Source organism: Filicampus tigris, chromosome 8, assembly GCF_054856515.1.
Source record: "Filicampus tigris isolate MCC_2025a chromosome 8, RoL_Ftig_1.0, whole genome shotgun sequence".
In the NCBI taxonomy this organism is placed as follows: domain Eukaryota; kingdom Metazoa; phylum Chordata; class Actinopteri; order Syngnathiformes; family Syngnathidae; genus Filicampus; species Filicampus tigris.
The window spans coordinates 1,242,235-1,267,235 of NC_141224.1; the positions used below are offsets into that span (position 1 = coordinate 1,242,235).

The following is a 25,001-nucleotide window of genomic DNA, read 5'->3' on the forward strand; positions in this document are numbered from 1 at the left end:
GTCAAATGACCTTCACAATACACAGATAGTCATTGAAATGTACAAAGTTGATTTGGAGAGAGTTACAAAAAGCAAAGGACAATGACATTCAAGTTCTTCCTTTGAGTTTTTTTTTTTTTTTTTCCCCTCTTCCCCCTTCCTGGGAACATCCTCATCAGTCCAAAACAGAACAAGGCGACCTTGGCACAATAGTAGCAGCTTGGGTGAACATGTCTTCCAGTTTTTCCAACAAGCGGATAAACATGTATAAACGGTCTTTGGCAATGTTGAGTGCAACTGACTGGGTGAATGTCTTCGGCTTGGCTCCTTTCTTGTCATACAGAAAAAAAAAATTAAAAATGGGGAAAATAATTGCGCTCAAGTTGACTGTTTCATGTCATCTTGAAATAAACTCAAACTAGCAAAAGCGCCAAATGTAGCTGAGAGCCACTCGGTGTTAACGTTGCAACTTTCGGTCACCTGTAAAGGTTGTGCTGCATTTTAGGTTCATCCTGGAATTTCACCCAGAAGCCCAATATCGAAAGGTGCAACTATGAATCAAAACAAATTAGTCAATAATTATCTTGAGGATCGATGAATCGTTTGGAGACCTTGCTTCATTGAAAACTGTCCAAATGCTAAATAGTCTCAGATTTGTTTAGAAAGCAGACTGATTATCTTGCTGTTGGATGAAAATCAAACCTTTGCAAACATCTGCTTTTACTTTGAAAAATAATGATCAACATTATCTGACAATGTTCCCGACCAAAACCCCAATCTTCATTTAAGGTTTGTTTGAATCATATCCCAAGTTTTTGTGCGTAGTGTGTGTAACCCTGCGATGAGCACACATGCGGCTGAAGTCGGAGTCACAAGTCTCACGTGGCTGCACAAAAAACAGCTCTTCTTAATAAAGCCTCCCACTATATGCCTCACCCCAATTACACATCTGACACCTCCTTGTGTGTCACAAGGGCCGCCCCCCCCCCCCCCCCAACCACAACATCCTCCTTCCAGCTGTCCACTTCCCAGCTCCTATCACCATCACTGTCACTATGCCACAACAATTATTTGACTAATTAATAGCTGTCTGAGAGTGTCAGTCAAAAGTGAGCATTATCATGTTTGAGCAGGGTGTCCACGATCCGATGAAATTATGAGAATGAAGGCCTCAATTACCCATAGTGTGACACGTAATCTTCAAATCAGTTATTAAAATGCCACACACATCCATCCATCCATTTTCTTCCACTTATCCAGGGTGGGGTCGCGAGGGGCAGCAGCTTTAGCAAAGAAGCCCAGAGTCCTCTGTCCCCCGCCACTTGGTCCAGCTCTTCCAGGGGAATCCCGAGGTGTTCCCAGGCCAGCCGGGAGACGGTCTCTCCAGCGTTTCCTGGGTCGTCCGGCCAGTGGGACGTGCCCGGAACACGTCAACTGGGAGGCATCCAAATCAGATACCCAAGCCACCTCGTCTGGCTCCTCTCGATGGGGAGGAGCAGCGGCTCGTCCGAGTCCCTCACCGCGTCTCGAAGGGAGAGCTCCTTCTGGCCGCTTGTATCCGCAATCTTGTTCTTTCGGCCATGAGCCACAACTTGTGACCATAGGTGAGGGTTGGAACTTAGAGCGACAAGTAAATTGAGAGCTTCGACATCCGGCTCCACTTCTTCACCACAACAAATCGATATAGAGTCCGCATCACAGCAGACGCTGCACCGATCCGCCAGCCGATCTACCGCTCCATCTTTCCCAACATACTCGAACTCCTCCACTTGAGGCAGGATCTCATCCGCGACCCGAGAGGGCACGCCACCCTATGTTGACTGATGACCGCGGTCTCAGATTCGGAGGTGCTGATTTTCATCCCAACCGCTTCACACCTGGCCGCGAACCGCTCCAGTGAGAGTTGTGGAATGGCGGCTTGATGAAGCCATCAGTACCACATCGTCTGCAAAAAGCAGAGAGGCAATACTGAGGTCACTAAACCGGGCCCCATCAACGCCGTGGCTGCGCCGAGAAATTCTGTCCATAAAGGTTATGAACAGAATCGGTGACAAAGGGCAGCCTTGGCGGGAGTCCAATCCTCACTGGAAACAAATCTGACTTAATGACGGCAATGTGGACCAAACGCTGACATCGGTCCTACAAGTCCTACCGAACAGCCTGTATCAGGGGGTTGAGTGCCCCGTACACCCGAAGCTCCCCCGCCACATAAGTCCCCGAGGAACACGGTCGAATGCCTTCTCCAGTCCGCAAAACAAGTATGGACCGATTGGGCAAACCCCCACGCACCCTGGAGGACCCTGGCGAGGGCGTAGAGCTGCTCTACTGTTCCACGGCCGGCAGCAAAACATCACTGCCCCTCCTGAATCTGAGATTCAACCTCCCGAGGGACCCTCCTCTCCAGCAGCCGTCAAGAGACCTTAGCAGGGAGGCCGAGGACTGTGAGGCGCTCGCAAACGTCACATAACCAAACCACGAAATCCGGTGAAATGAGATCGGGCATCACCTGAGCCCTTCGGCACTGCGTATCATTTTCAGTCGACAGATAGTGGCCAACCCGTCCGCTTCCACACAGTCACAACTTAGAAAGCACTTCGGAAGCGAAAACAAGGCGCCGTTTGATTTCATGTGAATCAGTGCTCGGGATTACCGACCCCAATCGGTGTGTACCCCAAAAAAATACACACTTTGGTACCGAGCGCTACAGAATGGCCTTAAAAAGTCCTCTATTTGATATCCTTAAAGCGGCAGACACTCTGTTGTAAAGCCCCAAGATTTGATTGGACGTGATGTACGTAATAAAGTGAGTGAGCTTCTAGTTGCAGCCTTGTTGCTACACTGATGTCTTCCTCTTTGTGTGTGTGCGTGTGTGTTATCAGAGTGAAGCAGCCTTGAAGGTCACAGCAGGCGGCATCCAGCCCGCCATCTGCTTTCCATCATCCCGCGGGGCGACCTGTCATCTGCGCTCGCTGACCCGTCAACGGGCCGTGAGGACTGGTCGTAGCCGTTTGTCATTACACGAATGTGTGAGAAGCGTTTCAACTCTCTTTTCCATATCCATCTTAAGGTCCATATACCAAGTGGGCAATTTCTCCTCCCTGTCTTACTAATCATTTTTTCCACCCACTACTCGTGCCACTTCTGGTCTATTAGTACCACTTTGAGCTGGATAGCAAGGATACAGAATACACGCTCAAACTGGTGCAATATCATTGATATCCAGCTAAAGGTCAATGTAGTAGTACGCTTTGTCCTCACTAGTAAGACAACTTATTGCACTAGTAGAACGACTGTCCATACTGCACACGTGTTTGCACACGCAGGTAGTGACCAAACAAGACAGCACCCATTTCACTTTGAATTCCCACTGCCTACATAATAATAATAATAATAACGATAATAAGCAATTATAATCATATACTATAAGACAAACACCTCATGTCTGATATTATTCAAGTGTGTTAAGGACGCGCCGAAAAGAAAGAAAAAAAAAAAACTGTTTGCTGAAGCTGAGCCGTGATTGATCGTTACCTGAGCCCTGAGCAGTTGTGATGTCATTTTCAGTCGACAGGAAGTGGCAAAACGGCCGCCCGCTGAGATGGCTAAAAACGTGTGCATTTTGTTGCTTAACTCATATTCCACAAACGCAATATTCATCAGAATGCAGCGTTTCAACTATTGGGCCTGCTGGGAACATATTCTTTGGGTTGATTTCCACTATAAAAGTTAAAAAGGGCATTTTTAATGGGGTCCGATTTTGTCAGCAAAATGTTTTTTTATTTAATTTTTTTTCCAAGCTAAAGTCATAAATCTTTCTAGAAAACAATCATAATCTTAACTGTCAGATTTCATCTGAGGAAAAACATGTAATTATTACACGACCAGAAAGTTTGTATTTTGATAAAGATCACATTTGATAATTTTACAAGATTTTTTTTTTCCCCCACTACGAAAATCACAATTTAGAGAGTTAAAAAACCCAACCCTATTTCAACAAGTGAATGTTCCAGCGTCCGCACAAACGCATCATTCACACGTCAATTTGAGCAGCTGACTCTTGATTAGCAACTACAGCAACACTAACGAAAGTAATACCGGTTCATAATTCAACACACTCATATGGGAATAACTACTAATCCGTCGTGTAGCGTCTTGGTTTGATGAACCCGACTGCCTGATGACTCAGCATGTGTGCGGCTGAATCTGTGAAAGACAGCCGCCATACTGATAACGTCAATAATTTCGCTATGTGAATGACTTAATGTCTTTGTCAACAGACTGCTCATCTCATACACCTTCTTTTACTTCTCCTTGTGAAAATGACTCACTATTCTCGTAATAATGTTCCCTCTGGCCCTGCAAAATATTTTGTGGAAAAATATGATTATTCCTGCAAAGTAAATACTAAAAAAATAATGATAATAAATTTTTCCTGGTAAGATTCACACTTTAATCTGGTAGTATAATGACTGTTTTTCTCTTTTCCGTGCTCCTTTGCTATAATGCAAATCAAGATGAAAAAAGGTTTATTTAAAAGCACAAAACAAGCTCTGCTCACCCACTCTCTGAGTTCTGTGTGCTTTTCTTCCCGCTATGTTTATTGGATTTGAACAACATACAGTCATCAGGCGCCTCCAAAGCAGCGTGAGCATTTTTTATTTTTTGTAATGCATCTTAGTTAGCGAGCACAAAGAGGATCAGTGTAGCGCACCAACACTGCGCTCAGCAAATCAAACATTCCACCAGAGCTAATTACACAAAATGCGCTTTTAAAAGACGATCGCAGCGTACCTTCGCTCAAGCTCAGCTCAGCTCAGCTCAGCACCCGTCCGTCCGTCCGTCCGTCCGTCCCCTGAGCGGGTCACAACTTGAAGAGGGTCCACAACCAAGAGCTCAAATGGTCCTGTGGAGGAATAACTTCAGGTCAGCGAGTCTTCAAGCCTCGAAAGGGCCTTTACAAAGAGGCCGTTGTTGTTGTGTCAATCGACAGCAGCAATGAAGGCCTACTACGGGCCTCGTAGAGAGACTCGACTGACAATTGCGGAAAAAAAACCCAAAACAATACAGTTGGCCGCACACTGGGCTGAACAATTCATCGAATTCAGATCACAAATGCTGTGATTTAAAAAAACAAAACAAAAAAAACCTGCATGATCTCAATTCATTCGTGGGATTATTTTTTTTTATATATTGTATTTATTTATCCATATAGTAGGCATGGGCCCATGACCAGTTTGACATTTTTTCGTGATTATAAGAAGTCAAGGTTTCAATAAGCGCTAATGCTGGCTGTTACCGGTAATGAGCTCTTCTCTTCTATTTTGGAGGTGACTTCTAAGCAGGGCGCATTATGATTGGCTGCTTGCACAGTTGAGCAAAGGATGTATCCTTTTGAAGTTAATTGACTCCAATTAACTTTTTCCCCCCCTCCTTCGCTGCGAGCGAGCAAGACGAAAGAGACACTTTGCAAACACGGATGGCTTTTCACTCCGTTGATTAATGTGAATTGAAAAGAAAAAAAAAACAACATGCCAGGAAGTACTAGTTAGCCCCAAGGACAAGAGCTCACCAGCGAATGGACACACTGACTTACGTACTAAAGAAGAACACACAAATCAAGTTCATGAACCGAAGAGCTACTGTAATTTGTCCTGGTATTTTGGGGGGTGCGGGGGCGGGGGTGGCGGTGGTGGTTAAATTTGACAAATGCGAGCAGCAGCCATAGCGGAGCCAAATATGGGTGACAAACTTCCATTAACCTTTTTGGGAGAGGTCGTTGGGAGCAGCGAGACGCTTGGATCGCCAGCCCAACGCGCTGCTGCTGCTGATGATGACGACGATGATGATGATGATGGTGGTGGAGGTTCTGACCTCGACAGGAGCCATTTTCAAGTGGCGCCGCCCGGAAGAGCGACACTGTCCCGATTAGCAGGCGCTGGGCATCAGGTTAAAAAAACAAAAACAAAACGATGACGCCCACCTGCTGGGATGTGTTTTTTTCTCCCCCAAGAAAGTCTTTTATCCCCTAAGAATGAATACAAATCCCAAGAAAAAAACCTCCAAAATAATTTTGGGGAAAAAAAAGGAATGAAAGAATGAGCGGGGATTGGGTTAAAAAAAAAAAAAAAAAAAAAAACAATAGGTGGGGGTTTCTGAGAAAAATAGGAGGAAACAAAAATCTATGACTAGGTGAATTTGTGACAGCCGAACTGCGTGGGTCCACTTGACTTTTTTTAAAACTTGGACTGACCCTGTAAAATCGCAATTGGTTATTCGTGTCGACAGTAACGAATGACTTCCGAATCGGAACTGAATCGTTACTCCTTATGCTATATGTCACAGTCCATTAAAACAACTGCAACAACTGCAAAACAGACCGATAAATGCAAACGATGCGCAGAGACTACTTGAAACGTTTTAAGTTTTTTTGTTGTTGTTTTTTTTTTTTTTTTTTGATGAAAGGCCTGTTGGATGATTGATCGGAAGGCAGGATGTCGCCGAATCGACTTCCAAATGACAAGGAGCTTCTGAATGCGGCGACTTGAATTTCCAAGTCAACAGCGAAGCACATGGAGCCGATTTTGTATGTACGCGCTTTGTAGCGGAACCAAGAAGCGCTTCGCCGACTTGGACCCACCGGGATTGGCTCCCACTCGTCATCCATCACGGCCGGGCTCCGTGTCATCTCAACATCCCCGCCAGAAAGCTTCCAAACCGCAACTTGGAAACGCAGCAAAGGAGAGAGGAATTGGAGCAGAGATTTGCTTGATTGGATCCGGATGTTTGACTCCGGGGCGTGTGGTCACGTGCCCTCACCTCATCAGCTGACTTTTGCTCAAGTGCCGCTGATACGTTACGTTGCGATGGACTCGCTGGTGTTTCTTGCACTAACAACGTGCCTTTTCCCATTACATCCTATTGGACGCTATTAGTGCAAGCTTAGCAGCCGTTTGGACGATGTCGCAATCCCAGCAAGAAGATTTATTTTAGACGATCATGTGAGATCAACCCTGCAGGAGGTCTGATGGTGGATCTTTTAGAGCTTAAGACAATTCTATTATTCCGCTCTAGTGCCTTTTCCTCATGTGTCAGCTGAATACGGTGAATCCCATTAATTACAAGGGATATGTTTGAGACCCACTGGCGATAAGTGAAAATCTGCAACATAGAGGGACCGTACTTTTTTTTTCCTCTCCGACATGCTTTAAACGTGTTAAATACCCTTTGCGCATTTTCTTACTTTCTGTCTAGGAAGTGGAGACTACCATATACCATCGCTTTGAGGAAAAAGGCTTTGTGTGGTTTTTTTGTATTTTTTTCCCAAGCTCAAGGTGTCACCAAAGGGACTCATTTCGAAGACGTGCACGACATCAAGTCGGCTGTGACTGCAAAGCAAAAATTGGACCAAAAAGGCATGACTTCAGGGGGATTACTTCCAATGGAAAAACTTGAAGATTGTATCATATTTTTCAGACCATAAAGTACACTTACAATACTTTAATCCCCAACCCAAAAAGAAAGCAGTTCACTTTTCACTTCGTCGTCTTTAAATGAAATTCCTTCCTATTTACTTTCACACGTTACTTTCAGAGCATTTCTGGCGGCGTGTTTCCAATGTTACAATGTGGGAGCGCGAGGTAAACGACGCAGCCAGCTTCCGATAGTTGCAAAGACCAAGCAAAAAATGGTTGGCTAATGCTGAGTGCGTTGATTTGATGAAAGCTGTTGAACTGTCGACCAAAATAGCATCTAGCTTTAGCCAAAGTAATAACACAAACAGCGGTCATCAGATTGATTAGCAATGTTCAAACTTTTTTTTTTTTTCCCCCTCCGTTTGTAGGAGGATCATCTCCACTCGAAGAAACCCGGTGAACAAAAAAAAACAAGCGAGACACATGGCGCTATCTGATATTTCGTGTAGCGTCTGAACCTAGCATAATTGTGCAAAACCTATCAAATAAACATAATGATACAATTAGAATAAACCATTTCACATAAATGACTTCAAAGACAATGCGCCGTACGTATGAAAATGTATTCAAATAGACCCGTTCATTGATGTTGTGCCTAATGGTCCAAAAAATACGGTACTTTGGAATTGAAAATATATCTTTTGTGACAACAGTCCTGGAACCTTTCTGACACTTCGTACACTCGAGAACATTGTTGCCGTAGGGCCACAAATCCTGTTGTAAACCTCAAAAAACACGCGTTTGATATTTTTCATCAATTTCCCAAGTCTTCAGGGCTGTCTCCAATCCAAAATAAAAGGAAAAGTGATGTGCAATTCTTGTTTATTGTCTTTATGCTCATGTTCCTTCCTTCCACTTCCCAAGAACGTCAGTCAGCGGAATTTGAGCAAACGGCTCATAAAAAATGGCGGAAAAGCATGTGTGGCATTAAGCCAACAGAGCATGTGATCACCTGGCAAAGTCCAGGGAAGGTGCAAACAAATGCTACCCATTCCTCACTCTCGCCATCAGGAGGCTACCTAAGCTAACAGCCATCCTTTTGGGCCGCCCAAGACAACAAAGTCTTCATTTCAAGGGTTTCCAGGTGGCCCCGATCCTTCGCCACCTCGCGGAATGTCTCTCCAGCTGAACCTCGCCCTCCCGACAACAATTTCCCTCCCCCTTCTTCGCAGCAGCGCTCCGCTAACCTCTATATTCATTTCCCCTTCAGTCGGCTGTGACACGAGAGGCGTCAGGAAGCCTTGTTCCCTCCACGGAAAGTGTAGGAGGAGGAGTGGGGGCGTTGGGTTGGGGGGGGGGGGGGTCAGAATTAGCATAGCGTAATTACAAGACGCGGCCCATCATTTGGCCCAGAGCGTCCCCCGTGTCGTTGACGGCCACTCCATGATAGCCGAGATGAATGTCGGAATTCAGGCTGTTAGTTTAACTGATGGTGCATTCCGGGCCGTAATAAGCGCGGGCGGCTCGCCGCCACTTTTCACAGAGCTTTATCATGCTAATGCCAGCGAGGAGGAGATAGAGCGCAAATAACAAAAAAAATATATATCACGGAGTAAGGAGTGGAGACAAAGAGGCCGGCACATCAGTGTCTCGCCCACCGCTGCCCCCGCAGGCGGGGAGACAAATGGACTCGGACACTCGGTTCATTAAGAGAACACGGTCTAATTAAAAAGATCTCGCCGGTGAACGAGCGACCTGCGCCTCTCCGCTCATGTCATTCGATTAAAAGAGCAGCTCGGATGGGTCGGCAAGTGGACTATCGTTTCCGCCATTTCAACGAGACAACCGTTTACAATTAGAGAAGTCTATTATGAAACACGACACGGTGAGTCAATGTGAGCAGGTTCAAGTCGGTCATGACGTGGTAACTGATAACGAGGGGGCCGACTTCAACATCTGGATCCTGAGTAATAATTTGACTACAAGAGTGAAGGCTTCACCAACGCCTGGTAGGCTATGAAGAGGTACATTTACTAAACATATAGAAGACCTAAATATGCTTAAAGCGGAAGTCAACCCAAACATATTTGCTTTCAAGAATATGTTCCCAGCTCACAAAGACCGATCACGGCTCAGATTCAGAAAACAGGTCAGCCGTGATTGGTCGCTGTGAGCAGTTGTGAGGTCATTTTCAGTCGACAAAAGACAAAATGGCCGCCCCCAGAGATAGCTAAAAACGAGTGGATTAATACTTATTCCACAAATGCAACATTAGTCAGAATGCCCTGTTTCAACTAGTGGGCTTGCATAGAACAAAAAAAATGTGTGCGTTGACTTACTTTAAAGGTGATTTACTATCTTTGCAAGAAGGAACGGCAACCATCCAGCTAAAGCAGCTTACGCAGTGGTAGTTGGAAGAATATCACTTTTACGCATTTAATAGCAGAGGTGGTCATTCCACCAAAATTTGCTGGTCCGTGATCCGTCAGAGGCCTTGGTACCCGCCCCGTCATTCATCAGTCACGCCCACCTCTCACAACTGACTGAAGCGGATACACTGTCTTCGTATTAAGTCATGGTTCATTTGTCTTTATGTTAGCATAAGACTAAACTATAAGACCAAACATGTACAGTACTTAGAATAAATCTGTTTATTGTCATACCGATGAATGTATTGCTTGTGTTGAAAAATGCAAAGGCGGAGGACCTTGAAAAAAAAAAATTGCTTACCAAATCACAATGGCAATCTTGAAGGGGGGAAAAACAAAACTGCAATTAGATTATTTTTCAAACTCGTTCAGCCCTAATCTTCAGAGACATCCGACAATTGGGCCTTTGCCGTCTTTCATTGGAAGGGAGGAATTAGGCTCTTAACAGCATGTGTGTAAACATGATTCATAACATCAAATTCATCGAGCAACAACAAAGCAAACACAATTATCAAAAACAATGGATGCACTCTTTTTTTTTTTTATCAGATTGTAGGCAATCAAGCGCTGATTAGACAAAGAAGTAGGACATCATATCTTTTTATGATTGCATTCAGTGGCGGCGCAGCAATGTTAAGGCATGATGAAAAAATCCAATGTAATCGTGAGGCATACAGGTCGCCCAAATAATCAATAGACAATCAATCACAAGAAAATGATGCCAGTCCAGTGTTGACAGCAAACATTTGATGTGTACAAACGTGTGATTGGAAAAGAGCTACAGATGAGCCACGCACAATTACGTTGACTTTAATTAAAGCAAAAGGCGCCCAAGCGACGTGTCGCGCTTGTCAATGATGAAACTCTGATTGTGTCGTCAACCGAATGGAAGCTTGTTGGAAACGACATTGACGCGATGCAGTGCTGCGACCAACAAACGCGCTAAGTTAGGTTTTCGCCAAGCCCAGGGCTTCACTTGTGATGAGGTCAATCCTAGTTCGGGATGGCCGTGGCGTTGCGAGCGACGTCGACGGCGTGACTTTGAAATCATAATCAGACCAGCGAGACGACGCCAAACTGAAGCATTGAGGAAAACAGAAACTCAAGAGTGACAGCTAACGGCTTTAAAACAGGGTGGACGAGCTTTTGTGCGCAAGCGCCAATAGGCCGCGCCCCTTGAAGGCACACATCAACACGTGTTGTTCAAGGTAATAGCTTTTCTTTGGTGTGTGTGTGAGTTGTGGTTTATTCACACTTTGTAAAACGACTTGGAAGTTTATTTACATTCTCTAGCAGGTTTTAGTCTTTTTATTTATTTATTTTTAAATAGTTTTGCTTCACACGACAATGCTACTTTTGTCATAAAAGACATTGTAGTGGTCTCTGGAGGACTGGAGTAGATTCAAAGAATTTCAATTCATTTCAATGTGGAAAATTTCATTTGATAGTTCAGAGTAAATTGATTTACGAGCTTGGTCATGGAATTAAACTACTCCTAAGTCAAGGTACCACTGTATTTACTCAACTTCACAGAACAAATACGTCAATAAAAACATGTACTTTGTACCTCTATGTGTAAAATGGTTTATTTTACTACTATTTTGTTTTATTTACAAAGCAAAAATCGAATTTACAGAGATAAAAAAATCCATTGTAATATTTTTTTTTTCATGAACCAATGTAACAGAAAAGCAGCTATTTTAATACAACAGATCAGAGCTGTACGATTGTAGGAAAAAATGATCAGGATTATTTTGATTTGATTAAAATCACAAGAATTAAAAATGATTATTCATTGATTTCAAAGCTTTGTTTTTATTCAACAACCAAAACTCGACTACTCAAAATTACCATCAAGGCGTGTTTCATAGTCAAATAAGTCTGGAATGAGACCAAGGAATTGAACTGGGATAAAAGGATGCAATAAGACCATGCAACACAAGTATGGAACAAAAATGCTGCAATAGTACAATGGAAATAAGACCATGGGGGAATAAAAAAAACAAAAAACTTTGGAGTAGAGCTTGAAGAAGAAAACAAACAAGTATAGACAAAAACTCTGGACTGAAACTACGGAATAAGACTAGGAAATGAAAGTATGGAATAAGATGATGGAAAAAGAATTTGAAATATGACTATAGAGTACATGTAATCAAAATCACTCTGGAAATCATCCACAAGTATGAAATCAAAGTCTTTATTATTAGTCTTAATTCAACACTTTTTTCCCCGCGGACTTTGTTGGAGAAGCTCGTGGGTTGTTTTCGCCTCGTTGGACGTCTGCCTGCTCGGAATTCATGTGACACCGAGCGTGCCCCCGTCCTTAACAATGCCCCTCCGACCCCACAACACGCCCCCCCCCCCCCCCCCCCCCCCCGTGCCTCCCTCCCTTCAAATATCCGTTTAAAAATAGATCGAGACGTATGGAAAGCAGCCCGGAGTTCTGAGAAGGAGCGTGCTAGCTTCCAAGGCAAATATTGCGCACATATGGCGAGTGTTAAAGAAATACAGCAAGAAAAAAATAAAATAAAATAAGCATTACACGAGACACAAGCGCTCTCGACACCTTTCACGCTTAAGCAAGTACGCTCATCTTAGACAAGGCCATACTACGAAATTGACTTCATGTCTTTTTCTACCGATAGCTGCGTGTCTGGAGTGCCTGTGAAATTGACGGAAATCTTCAGCTATCTGACGAGCTCTGAAAACGTGTATGTAAGCGAGCCTTCTCTCAATTTCGAGATTTGGCCGCACCGAGTTTCTCAGCCAATGCCGCCTGGGTAGCTGGGCCGGCCAAAATTCCAGGGCAAAAGAAACACTTGGACGCGGTGGCCCAAGCGCCATCCTCAAAACAAACAGTTCTCAAAAGAAACTACTGGATTAAACAAACTTCTTTCGACAGCTAAGCGATTGTCAAATATATATATATATATATATATTATAAATTATCCGACAATGATTTTAATAACGCAGCAGTCGTTTAAAGCCGTTGCTTAACTTAAATTGTCAAAATCCTCCATTTTCAGCCTCTCACCAGCAATTATTCTTCGATTTCTGTCGTCTTTCATGAAAGCAGACTGATTATCTTTTGTGTTGAATCAAAATAAGACATTTGCAAACGTCTGCACAATGACTGAACCAGTAACAAAAAGGTGGTGAGTACATCCATCCCTCTCGTGTAATATTTCCTATTGTTGATCTTTTTTTTTTTTTTTTTTAATCACTAAACCATACAAAATAAACAAAAAATGGTTACTGAACAGTAATCGGGGAAACCATTTTTTTAAGACACTTTCAAATCCAACTGTATCCAATTAACCGATTCTAAAGATATTTGACAGTGACAGGACAGCCCTACATTTCACTTCATCCTGTTTTTAAATCATTAATTGTGTGCCTCTGTAAAGCACTCACTTGTTTTCCACACTCTCAGCTCTAGTTCAGCTCGCAGAAGCCGACGACATCCAGCCCACCGCTTGTCAATCCAACTTGCCATTGGCCCGCCCCTAAAATGAGCCAATTTAACCATGGCAAGTAGTATACGGTAAATATGTCTCAAACTGTTGATCCTTGGGGTATTTGCTCAAAAGCATACCAAAGACATGATATGGAGACAGCCGGGAACTGTTTGGAATTGTGAAAACAACGCCTAACACCTCCGTTATTGTGCAACAAGAAGATGAACGACTGTCAAGGTCAAAGGTAAAAGAGTCTATTTGTGGAAAGGGACCTCGTTAAGGCGTCTCTCCATGAAAAATGACATGCGATACGTGACGAAGGAGGCGCTGGCGGGGCGGGTGGGGGCGCAGAGAAGAGAAAAGTCATTTTGGACTTTTAATTTCTTGCTTGGTTTCACATCTGCGGGCCATAAAAAGCTTCATTTTGCGAGACGGCACGGTGACTCCTCCCCTTCACGCTGTTATGCTAATTGCTTTCTCAGAGATGTGACGACTGCTTTTGTCTTCATCAGGAGCTTTTCTCAAACTTTCTTTCCCGACTGGGAAGCAGACTGGCTTTTAACACAAATTCACTCGCTCCGAGAGCCCCCGACGCTGTCAATCAATCAACCGGATCAATCTAGTCCATCCAAAGACCGTTCTGGTCGCAGCGACCTTTGCGGCCGTCACTTTTGGCGGCCGGCGCTTTGTGACATTTCATGTCATCTGAGCACCGATAAGATGCCGCGACGATCATTTAATCAAGAAAACGAAACATCGAGTGCACATTATTTATTCATTTATTGATCGGCCACACTATCTCCCTTCACCGCCGATTAATGGCGCCATTGATTGCATACTCAAATTTAAGACATTACAGCCATAGTGTTTCCCACATGCACATTTAATTGTCTCTAGCAGGCTTCCGCAAATGAATGATGTAAATTATTCTGGGGGGAACGACGATATATGCAAATGTCAAGTCCCATGTCCATCATTAATATGAGCATAAGTCCTTACGTCATTCTGAAATGTTCTCACACAACATGAGTCCATCGCCTCAATTCCACTTTTGCAGATTATCGTGACGTGAAGGAAAGAGTCGACACAGACACAGAGAAAGAAAAACATTTTTTAGCAATTAGCACGCCGCTATTTTGTGGACGTTGTGACAGACAGTTAAAAACAATTTAGGCAACTAGGCTACTAGGCTAACGACTTGTGTGTTTATTAATAAACAGCTGAAAGCGCATCTGCAAATCTGAAGCTCGCTCATAATAATAAGAAATTCTTTAAAATAGGTCAATTCAACTTTACGTAAGGGTTATCGGTAGTCACTTTATTAGGTACAGCAATTTGAGCATGACAAGTGCTGGTCATACAATCTGGAATTTTAACCCAAGCTTTCAGGGAGAAAAGCATCCTCTACTTCTCCGTTCAAAGCATCAAACAAGACATCAGGGTAGCTTTCGAGAGCATCAAAGAAAAAAAAAAAAAAGAAGAAAAAAAAAGGGGCAAAATATGTCCCCCAAAGCTGAACAACATTTCAGAGATTGTCCGCCATCATGCAAGCCACAAAAAAACTCAGCATCAGAAACCAAAGCATCCAGACCTCTATTTTGATTTTTCTTTGGCTTTTTCCTCCCGTTTAGAATGTGATCAAAGCAGCGTGAGCTTGAAAACTTGATGTGTCGCAACAACGCAAATCAATGAGCAAGCGTCTCCGCCGCCGGCTATTTCCGCACACGCTGGCTTTCGTTTTGCCACGCCGCGTCTCCGTTAATCGCCGAGAGGAGAGCCAGTGAGCGAGCGGACATGTCGACGTGTTCTTGTCCGGGTTTTGAAATCAACGCGGCGGGGTGCATTGTGGGTAGACGTAGCCGTCAAGCAATCACGCTGACAAGCCAGCACATACGTTCGCACGCGCTCGATGCGCTTCTGACAGATGGCGCTGAGGCGCGTCTGCGGTGGCTTGGGTGCTCACACTTTTGCTAATTCTGACCACGGCACTTCAACCTCGCCTTTAAAAAAAATAAATAAATAAATTAAAAAAAACATTTGCTTATAGAAAAAGCAGATGACAATAACATAATTGAAAACTAATTTTGTCACCCGCCCTTCTAGATTTTTTTTATTCTTATATTTCATCTTGATCGCAAACAAGCTGTTGTTTAGGCTATGGTGACCGGGGGTCCTGGGTTGGATTTAAGAAGATTGTTACTGTTGTTGATGTTGTTAGCACACGGCGACACGAGAACTGGAACTACAGCGTCATCCTCTCAGGGACGATGCTTCGTCCGTGTTGTAAACAGAAACACAAGGGCGGCATTTGCAGACTTCTACTATCTGGAAGCCGGTTCCAAGATGAATCGCAGTCAGGCTCACAAACCGCCGATTCCATATGGAGAGAGAACCTTTGCCGACACACAAACTCATTTCCATATTGCCGTGTCCTCATTCCATCGAAAGAGTGGCCACTAATGAGCCGTTTCGCCACCAGACAGGTGAACTACCGGTTGCTATGCTATCCACGCCTAGCAACCCCATCGAGACGACGCCACGGGACACAGCCACCAGAGACGGAAATAAGGAGACTCAAATTTGGAAGTGAAGAAGCCTTTTGGATTCAAGGTAAAATGACCTCAACAAACAAGAGGAGCTCAGTTGACTTGATTCAACCTCTGCGGATGATAAAAGGAGACATCAAGATGCAGGGCTCATCTTGGTCCATACAAAAAAGTATCGCTGCAACACCTCCAGCTCTCCTATGCTCTTTTTTCAGGTAGAGTTGAAAAGATGAGCTGGAATTGAAGATGCAACTTTTGAAAAGTAGTCACTAAAGAGGTCACTAATTTGTCAACACTGAGTATTTTTTTGTAGACTAGCTCCACTCGGTTTGCCGCCATGTTGCTAGTGTCAGCGGAACAGACAAACTTGAATTCATTGAGAAAAGCGGATGCATTTTCTCGACCTGACGTCATGTGCCAGACTGGCACGGACGGCCGTGAGGGGTTAAAGCTTCGCCGCCGCGGAAGGTGAGATCCTCCGGAAGGGACTCGCAGAGCCGACCGCCATCTTTTCCTGCTCAGCCGCGGACCGAACCCCGAGCGGGCGCTAGCCAACAAGCGGTCGGAAGGTGCGAAGCTGCGGCTGCCACCTTTGTGGAAGCGCGGCGGCAGTTAAAAGACAAAAAGGAATGCTGGAGACGGCCTCGCCCGTGATAGCAACAGGAGATTCTCATTCCTTGTGACAGCATCCAGCCAACTTTGTTAGCAACAAGCAAGTGAGCCTTGCGCTGGGCCGTCTTGGAAGCTGATCCGTAACAAAAGCGCCAACATGATCACATGGAGAGTGCAGATGTCTGCAAAAGCAGCGATTAATTGTGAGCAATGGGATTAGTTCAACATGTTTCTGGGGACCAAAGTGACTTTTTCATGTCTTGTGTCCAAAAGTAAAGTACTTGTGTGTCTGCTCATCCAACAAGTGTGAAACTAAACTGCCGAGTAAAACTTTCGTCAGCTGTGTCACCGCGTTTCCCCGCTGTATCACCGTTCGTCATTTGCATCCTGGCTATATTGTAGAGTTTTTTTTTTAGGCATTCTTTTTTTTTTTTAATGAGTTTTTATAATATTTAGAAAAGTCTGAGTTTAGACTTATTATATTATCCGTTTGTATGTGTTGCTGCTCTGTGCGCGTTAAGCTAGCAGCTGTTTGAAGGTTTATAATTACCGGAAGGTCTTTGCTAACTTCCTTAGCCCGTGGAAAGCATTTCACATTCATTTAGCATGAAGCTGACATTCATTGCTCTAGTGCTCCGATTGGCCGCCTCGTTGCTGGGGGCGGGATAACTTGCAACCGGCGCCTTAATTCTTTCCTTGCGTCTTTAAAAGCCACTCAACAACTTCCCGTTTTACCGAGCTTGAAATGCTCCCATGTTGGCGCCGCGCACGCCCACCAGGATGGCACTTCATCCGACTCCATGTTCCCCAAGGGCTTCCCCGGCCGGCCCCCCCTGCGCCTCCTTCCCCGAGTCGTCTTCGCTGCTTAGGAGCCTAATTTCAACCGCCATTACCCCGAGGGCCGTTAAGGAGGCGCCATCTGCAGCCGAGGACCCCCCTACACTAAAAACCCAACGCTGGGGATGGAAATGGAAACTAAAATTACAAACAGGGATTAACGCCCCATTAGCTGCGCCGACTGGGATGCCAACCAATCAGAACCGGGAAAAGTCACGTGACATCAACATGGATGACAATTACAGTATCTCACAAACGTGCCATATTGACTTTCCAGTGACCCGGATGTGAGCGATAACACCACATTTGGCACACCTGCCCCCCGTTGACACCCAAAAGCTTGCAACACGAATGACTCGCATGACACCTGGGAGGGAAAACGGCTAATTGGGCCTAATCTGGGCATTTTCACTCAGGGGTGCACTCACTTTTGCTGCTCAAACAGAAATGATTATAGAGTTTTTTTCAGGGTTTGGTCAATTTGCACTCTTATACAAACTGTACACTGACCACTTCACATTGTCGTAAAGTGTTAGGGTCCCCCCGCCCAGACCCCTTGGCCCACACGCCTTTTCTGTATATTTATTTATACTTTCTTTTAGAATAATTTTTAGGGTGTAATGGTTGCTATTTTTCCCCAATGCATGTCAACGGCCATCAATTACATGCGAATTTTGGCTATTTGTGGGGCGGGCCTGTCCCGATCCGCCGCAAATAGCAGGGATCGACTTGATAGGAAATACGTTGTTTAAATAGATTGGTCAATCATTTGATCTGGTCGATCACTTTTATTATCGACTCCTAAATCCCGATCATGTAAGCAGAAAGGTAAAAAAAAAAAAACATACAATATGAGAATATGTGAATTCGCTAATGCCAACTTTCAAATATGTGGGAATTTGTTGCATGAGCAATGGGACTGTTTCTGTAACCAAGCCAATTTCAAATTTGTCCTCACAGGGCCTGAGGGCTGGCCCTTGACGATGTCAACCTTTATCAGTCCTCTGATCGGTTGGTCAGAGCAAAACTTGTTACAGCCAATTTCAAATCAGCAAAACACGGTGTATGCATGATGTCTTATCACAGTCCAGCCATTCAATCCCAGGAACACATTTATTTATTTTTTCAAATGTTAGGGTAAAAGAGGGTCTGAAAATGTCTGCTAATGAATGAGTTCATTTTGTTGTTGTTTTGGCCACACTAGTAGATGAACATTGTGAAATGCTCCACAAGATGTACGGGGCACAGTTGTTGTGTGTGATAATTTGCATTTGGTATCTGTAGTGATGGTTTCTATAACTGCGACATGATTGTGGCGTTCTTCAAGCAAAATGGATTAAATCATCAAAGTCCCTACTAAAGGCCCAGGCGACGCACAATCCGAGAAGATCAACTTGCTGGACTGCTAAATGGGATGAAAAGCCCAATGGAAGTCGCCTCCTGTCAAGCCAACAAAGTGGACGCTCAGAGCGGAACCTGAGCTCGCCATCATCGCCGTGATGTCACTGCAGCAGCAGCAGCGGCGGCGGCAGCAGCAGCAGCAGCGGCGGCGGCGGCGAAGCCAGGTCAGGCGAATTCTCCCGGGAATGAGGAGACAACTTGAACGGTAGCCACAGCAGCAACAGTGGCTTGGCGTGCACGCGCACGGACGGCTGCCTGCGCGTGCACAAAGACAGGCTGACCTGTTCTCAGCATCTTCTCCCCTTGCACAACTGCTTGCTCTTTTTGTGCAGCAGCAGAACAATGCTGAGAGAACAATGAGCTCATCGAGACGCCTGGACCTGGCAGGTCCATGGGAGCAATGCACAAAAACATTTAGAAACGAACGGGGAGCAAAAACAAGCGATTGCTCATTAGATTTCGATGCGCAGCCACGGTGCTGAGTAGACACATTGCCAAGTCAGATGCTTTTCATTAGCGTCACACTCGGTGCGCAAAGTTGCGGAGCGCGGACGTGGACGCCACCGGGCTTAGATGACCGGAGACAACCACCCCCCAATTCCCCAACCCCGCGAAAAAAAAACAGAAAAACAATGAAGAATAGCTGAAAATGAAGCGAACACGAAAGGGGGGTAAAAGTGTTCGTCTTACCTTCTTTCTTTGACGGGCGAGTAGCTGACGGGAAGCTCGCGACAAACACAAGCGCCAAAACTGTTCTTTAGCTCCTCACTTGCTAGCTGTTCGACCCCGTGACGTCACGTTCAAGCGATATTCTCTCGTTATTATTCTTTGGGCGAGTTTGGGCTCCACGCGTGCTTCCGTATCCCATAAAGTGTCCTCGCGCTCTGACCAGACTCGAGCGAACCCAACTGAGACAAGCCCACAAGCACTGGTAAGCAGCTAAGAACACGCCCCCTCACTGGAGTGACAGGTCACACGGCCAATCACAGGCAAATTCAGCGAATTCGTCTCCTTTCGGATTGGTCAAGTGGGTTTCACTCCCTCCTACTTATTAGCGCCGCTCATTTCTCGTCCAGATGTGAAATGTTTGACTGTATCGGCTTTTCGGAACTGACGCCAGCCAATCAGAGCGCAAGAAATGTTAGATTTAAATTCGGACTGAACACCTGAGCTAATAAAATGGGTCACGGGTTTGTTTTTGCCCTCCGAGTTAAAAGGTCGTTTATGCCTAGGAAATTAAATGAAACACACATATACATATAATATATATATATATACATATATATACATAAATATATATATATATACATACATATAATATACATATATATACATACATATACATATATACATACATATACATACATATATACATATACATACATATATACATACATATATATATACATATATACATATATATACATATATATATATAAAAATGGACAATAATATAAGCCATATATAGTATGTGTATTAATATGCAATACCCGTATAAAGCCTGATTAGGAATTGCAGGAAACATACTTGTGATGTGTCTGTCTGTTGTCAGTCTGTCCATCATCCAGTCATCCATGCATGTTATTATTCAAGAGGTGAAATATAAATTATATTATATATTATGTATATTATATATTATGTATATTTAATATTTATCCGACTGCTGCACCATAAAAACATTGTTTCCCAAAAACAAAGCCAGTGTTTTTTCTTTTGTTGTCCCGGAATTGCATTTCCAGTGAGTGTAGTAATTATGTATGCAAGATGTTAAAACAATAACAACTGCGGAGTACAAAGACCTCCACCAAGGCCAAACAAACAACATTTGTTCATATTCATAAATAAACACCCCATGTGAAATGTCTTTAACAATCTTTTTTTTATTCACAGAGATATGTGGAAAAATGAAATATATCCATCCATCCATCCATTATCCTCACGAGGGTGGCGGGCGTGCTGGAGCCGATCCCAGCCGTCTTCGGCCAGTAGGCGGGGGACACCCTAAATTGGTTGCCAGCCAATCGCAGGGCACACAGAGACAAACAAACATTCACACTCACAATCACACCTAAGGACATTTTAGAGTGTCCAATTAACCTACCGTGCATGTTTTTGGAATGGAAACCGGAGTTCCCGGAGAAAACCCACGCAGGCACGGGGAGAACATGCAAACTCCAAACAGGAAGGCCGGGGCCGGATTCGAACCCACGCCGTCTACCCTGTCCTAACCAGTTGACCGCCGTGCTGCCCGAAAATTAAATATATCTCGCAAACAAAAAACAAAACAAGAATAACATTTGTGGATCTGCAGCAAGTTGGACTAAGGCCCATGACCCAGCCCTCTATAAAATGATTTTGGGTGTATGACCGCAAACATATTACTAGTGAGGCAAAACATTCTACTAGTTAACAACTGTGTGCTACAGGAACTACTGGAGATATTATAAAATTATACTTAAACTGGATATCAAAGTTGTTTGAGCATTAGACAGTATGGAAAATAACCATTTTAGCATGGTGCTAGTAGACCAGAGGTGGCACTAGAAGTGAGGAAAAACATTGTTATTGACACACAGTTGTTCTGTAGCATGTTGAATTCTTATTAGTGAGGACAAAGAGTGTGCTAGTACATGGACCTTCAAAACTTTAGTGTAGTAGTAGTAGCACTAGTAGCACGCAGTTGTCAACTAGTGCACAATTCTACCTCCCTAGAAGTTTTCAGTCCAGTATGCCAAAGTCGCCATATTTGTGGATATCAAAGACATGAAATAAATACTCAAATGGCTTCGGGTAGTCGGTGGCCTATACCTAGAAAGATGCGCAACTTGTCCCCTAATTCATGCATGTTAAAGCACATTTTCCACATTGGTTCAAGAGTGCTGATTTGTTGCAGTTTGCCTTTTGGGTTCACGCCGTCGGTCGCCGCACGTTACAGATAAACGCTGGCCAACGTGCGCACGCCAGTCCTTACGTAAGGGCCGCCCGCATGAAGCTACAAAAAGCGCCACTTGAAGCTACTTTCTGTGGGAACAATCATGTGAACGAGCCTGCGAGGGAAGCTTATCTCCGTCCGTCGCCAGATGACACGAGGGGGGGGGGGGGGGGGAACACGTCATCGAGTTCTTTGAGAAAACGGCAACATGAGTTGATCCCAAACAAAGTGATAAAAGGTTTTTCGACTGAACACGTTTAATCAACACTTCATTAAGTTTGATCTCAGCTGCTCCACTCCATTAGAATGAAACCACTTTTATTCCTTCAATGTATTCATAGCTGCACTTTGCCAGACTTCTCTGGAGAACAGCGTGCACTGCGGGGATGTTATTATGGGATGCTGCAACAAACAATATTGGCGTTACAAGAGGAGAAGGAGCGCACACTTAGAAATATTGCTACGCTGGGAGTCATTTGTGCTTGTAGCTTTTTCCACATCAGAAAAGGTACGCCACATCATTCTGTACACAAAAAAAACAAAACAAAAAGAAAACACAAGCTTCCAGGGTACTACTCCAATGACTCGACCCCCAACTAACAGGAGCGATCGCGTTTGGTCCCAATGGCCCTTGAAAATGTTGACTCATCAGAGTTTACGAGGATACGGCGAGTCATCGATCTTGTTCCGCCCACAAACCATGATAAAGACTAGAACCTTTCACAATTTCAAGTCACCTATCTGTCAATACACAGTTAAAATTTGGTACCAATCGGATCAAATCTCTAAAATAAGTTTAGTTTTGAAAGACCCCCCGAAATCAACTGAGAATGGCCGCTCTGAATCAAAATGGCAGCCTTCTTTTTAGGAATGGCTTTTTGAGATTTTCTTTTGTAAAAAAAAAAAAAAAAAAAAATCAAGTACAACTGGCTTCAGCGGCTGAATTGTCAACAACAGCAACAAAAATGTTATTGACCGATTTCAAACATTTCCTGGCTTCTTGAGACTTTTTTGTAGTACAACTCAAAGTTGGACACCTTTTTTTGCCACTCCGCCCTCCGTCCTTATTCCTAAAAATGAGAGTCCTGCGTCCCCGTTCATACTCGTCCTTTTAAAGCGCTTCCATCCTTACATTCCGTCGGTCCGCCCTTTTTAACAGAGTTCTCATCCTCCCTCCGACTGTCCACAAAATGGACACCGTTCCGTCCCTGGGACGAAATGCCCAGCTCTGGTACTACTTATGATAGACATACACAACAAATTTACAGTAGGTCTGAATATGCATTTGGCTCAGCGAGAATAAATATCTTTGTTCAATAAGTGTCCGGGCAGGCTGTTGGTCAGGAAGACGGATGCCGTGGCTAATCTAGCTTCTCGTTCAGGTTTTAAAAAAACAAAACAAAACAACTGTTTAAGAGTCGGGGTAAATTCTGGCTGTGGCTTCATTTGGACACTGACTAATATCTGGATGCAAAGGCACGAGTCCATTCGAATGACAAACATTCCATTAGTTTAATTTCTTAGCTCCATTAGAGAGCAGACACGCATTAAGCACTTCACTTTGTCACATCTGTCACCGTGACGCATGAGACACCCCCAACCGCTCCAGCCACACCCCACCGGCCTCCATGAGTTACGGTCGTCTACGGATGTCAGCCTCGCTGGCGGAGATCATCACCGAGACGGACGGCCCGGAACAATGCCACCTGATGGAACGTCAACGTTGACAAGGAGGAGGCGTGGAGGGAAGTTAATGGAGAGGAGGAACTGATTCGATATTGGGAGCCTGGCTTCCTTTCTTAAGAAGAAGGTCAACTCCGGGACGGCGGGCGGACAGATCGATGTCGGAGGACGGATGGGTCACGCCGCAAAGTGAAAGGTCAGACCGCTCGGGTGTGTGTACTCGTATAAGATGCATTTAAGAGCCGTCGACAAAGCACCGAAAGCGGAGTGAAGCATCGAGGCAGAAAGGTGGCAACATCACGGACGCCTACGGGATATCGGCAAACAGGCACCAAAGTGGTCTATTGACTTTAATTAGTTCTGCGACCTAGCTTGTTCTAGCGGTTTACTCATGTCAGATAGATTTTCGATTGAACTTAATTCAAATATCATTCATCTGTTCCAGTCTCACACCCAAAAAGGATTTTTTTTTTTCCAGTTGTTTTTAATAAAGAAAAAATAGTACTGTATTTTTGGCTTCCCACAATCAAGATTTTGAGGTCAGCAAGTTTAAACAAACCGATCACAAGATGGAGCGAAACGTCTATTTTGAATAACATGTTAACGCACGGTACTTGTGTACTGTTCACTGAGCACCGACAAAAGTATCCTCGAGCATTTTTTGCCAATGTTTAGCGATCGGCGTTGGCGTGTTTGACTCTTTACCACAACTAAGCTCGCTTGTAATTGGAGCACTCGTAAGCCAATCCACCACGGTATGTTACATATTTTACCTCCACGTTTTCATTTGAATTTTTTTGTTGTTGACACAAGCAGTGTAGCAAATGGATGGATTGATATTGTCAAGGTCAAAATGTTAAGCCTTCAGTAGACAAAAGACAGGACGAGCACTTTGAAAATAAATCAAAGTTCAAATAGAACCTGATGGTTGGCCTAAAAAGTGTCGGCCTCTCTCTTCTCCTTGCGTCTCCTGTACACTTATGAACAGTCTGTTGTCGTGACATTTATTCTAACTCACGAGAAGAAAGGAGATGAGAACATCACATGTTGAGGGTCCATTGTAGCCGGAGGAGCCAGGAAGTCATGTGTGCAAGCCACAAGTCTGAAGTTTTAACCTTCAAACTTAAAAAAAAATAACCCAAATTATTGTGATAAGAAAAATAATAATAGTCACAGGCATTATATTCTTTATGCTACGAAAAACGACTCATATATCTGCAGCTTATTGTGCAGTTGTCACCGTCTTCTTCGTGTATGCGTCTACCATACCGCCCCCTGGTGGCAAAGATGTGCACACACTAAGGAGCCGCGCAATGAATGCATGAACTCATGATGCAAAAGCTGATTAGTTCTTTACATTTTATTTAATACTGTAAGTTTTTATAATGCTCTAAGGTGCTATTTACCTCTTTTTTTTTTAAATGCTGTTTCATGAGGGGCTGGAATGGACTAATGGCATTTCCATTCATTTCATTTGGGAACAGGGGCGGAGCCAGAACGTGGCTAATGGGTGGGCCTGGAACAGTCAGGCCGGGCTTGAATATTTCTTTCACTGAGCACAATCCTCCTATCCCGACACATGGTATATTCAAATAAATGACAGACAACCTTCCTTAGACAACCACAATTATGCCGTTGTTAAAAAAACACGACGAAACACAAATTCAAATATAATTTATTCATTTACTAAAAATTCAAAAGTATATATTTGA

The 25,001-nt window shown here is 44.1% G+C and overlaps 1 protein-coding gene across 6 annotated transcripts in view; it reads right to left on the bottom strand.

Annotated features, from left to right (window-relative positions):
• sema6cb (semaphorin 6Cb) overlaps positions 1-25,001 on the bottom strand; it is a 143,207-nt gene that overhangs the window by 72,349 nt on the left and 45,857 nt on the right. For 2 of the 6 annotated variants that reach the window (XM_086037564.1, XM_086037566.1), the window contains exons 1-2: positions 19,365-19,615; positions 4,771-4,882 (exon numbers count right to left, since the gene is read on the bottom strand). The gene's annotated coding sequence lies outside the window, so the exon portion shown is untranslated. Of the gene's footprint in view, positions 1-4,770; positions 4,883-19,364; positions 19,616-25,001 lie in introns of those variants that run through there. The other 4 variants (XM_086037567.1, XM_086037565.1, XM_086037569.1 and 1 more) reach the window with 3 other exon arrangements.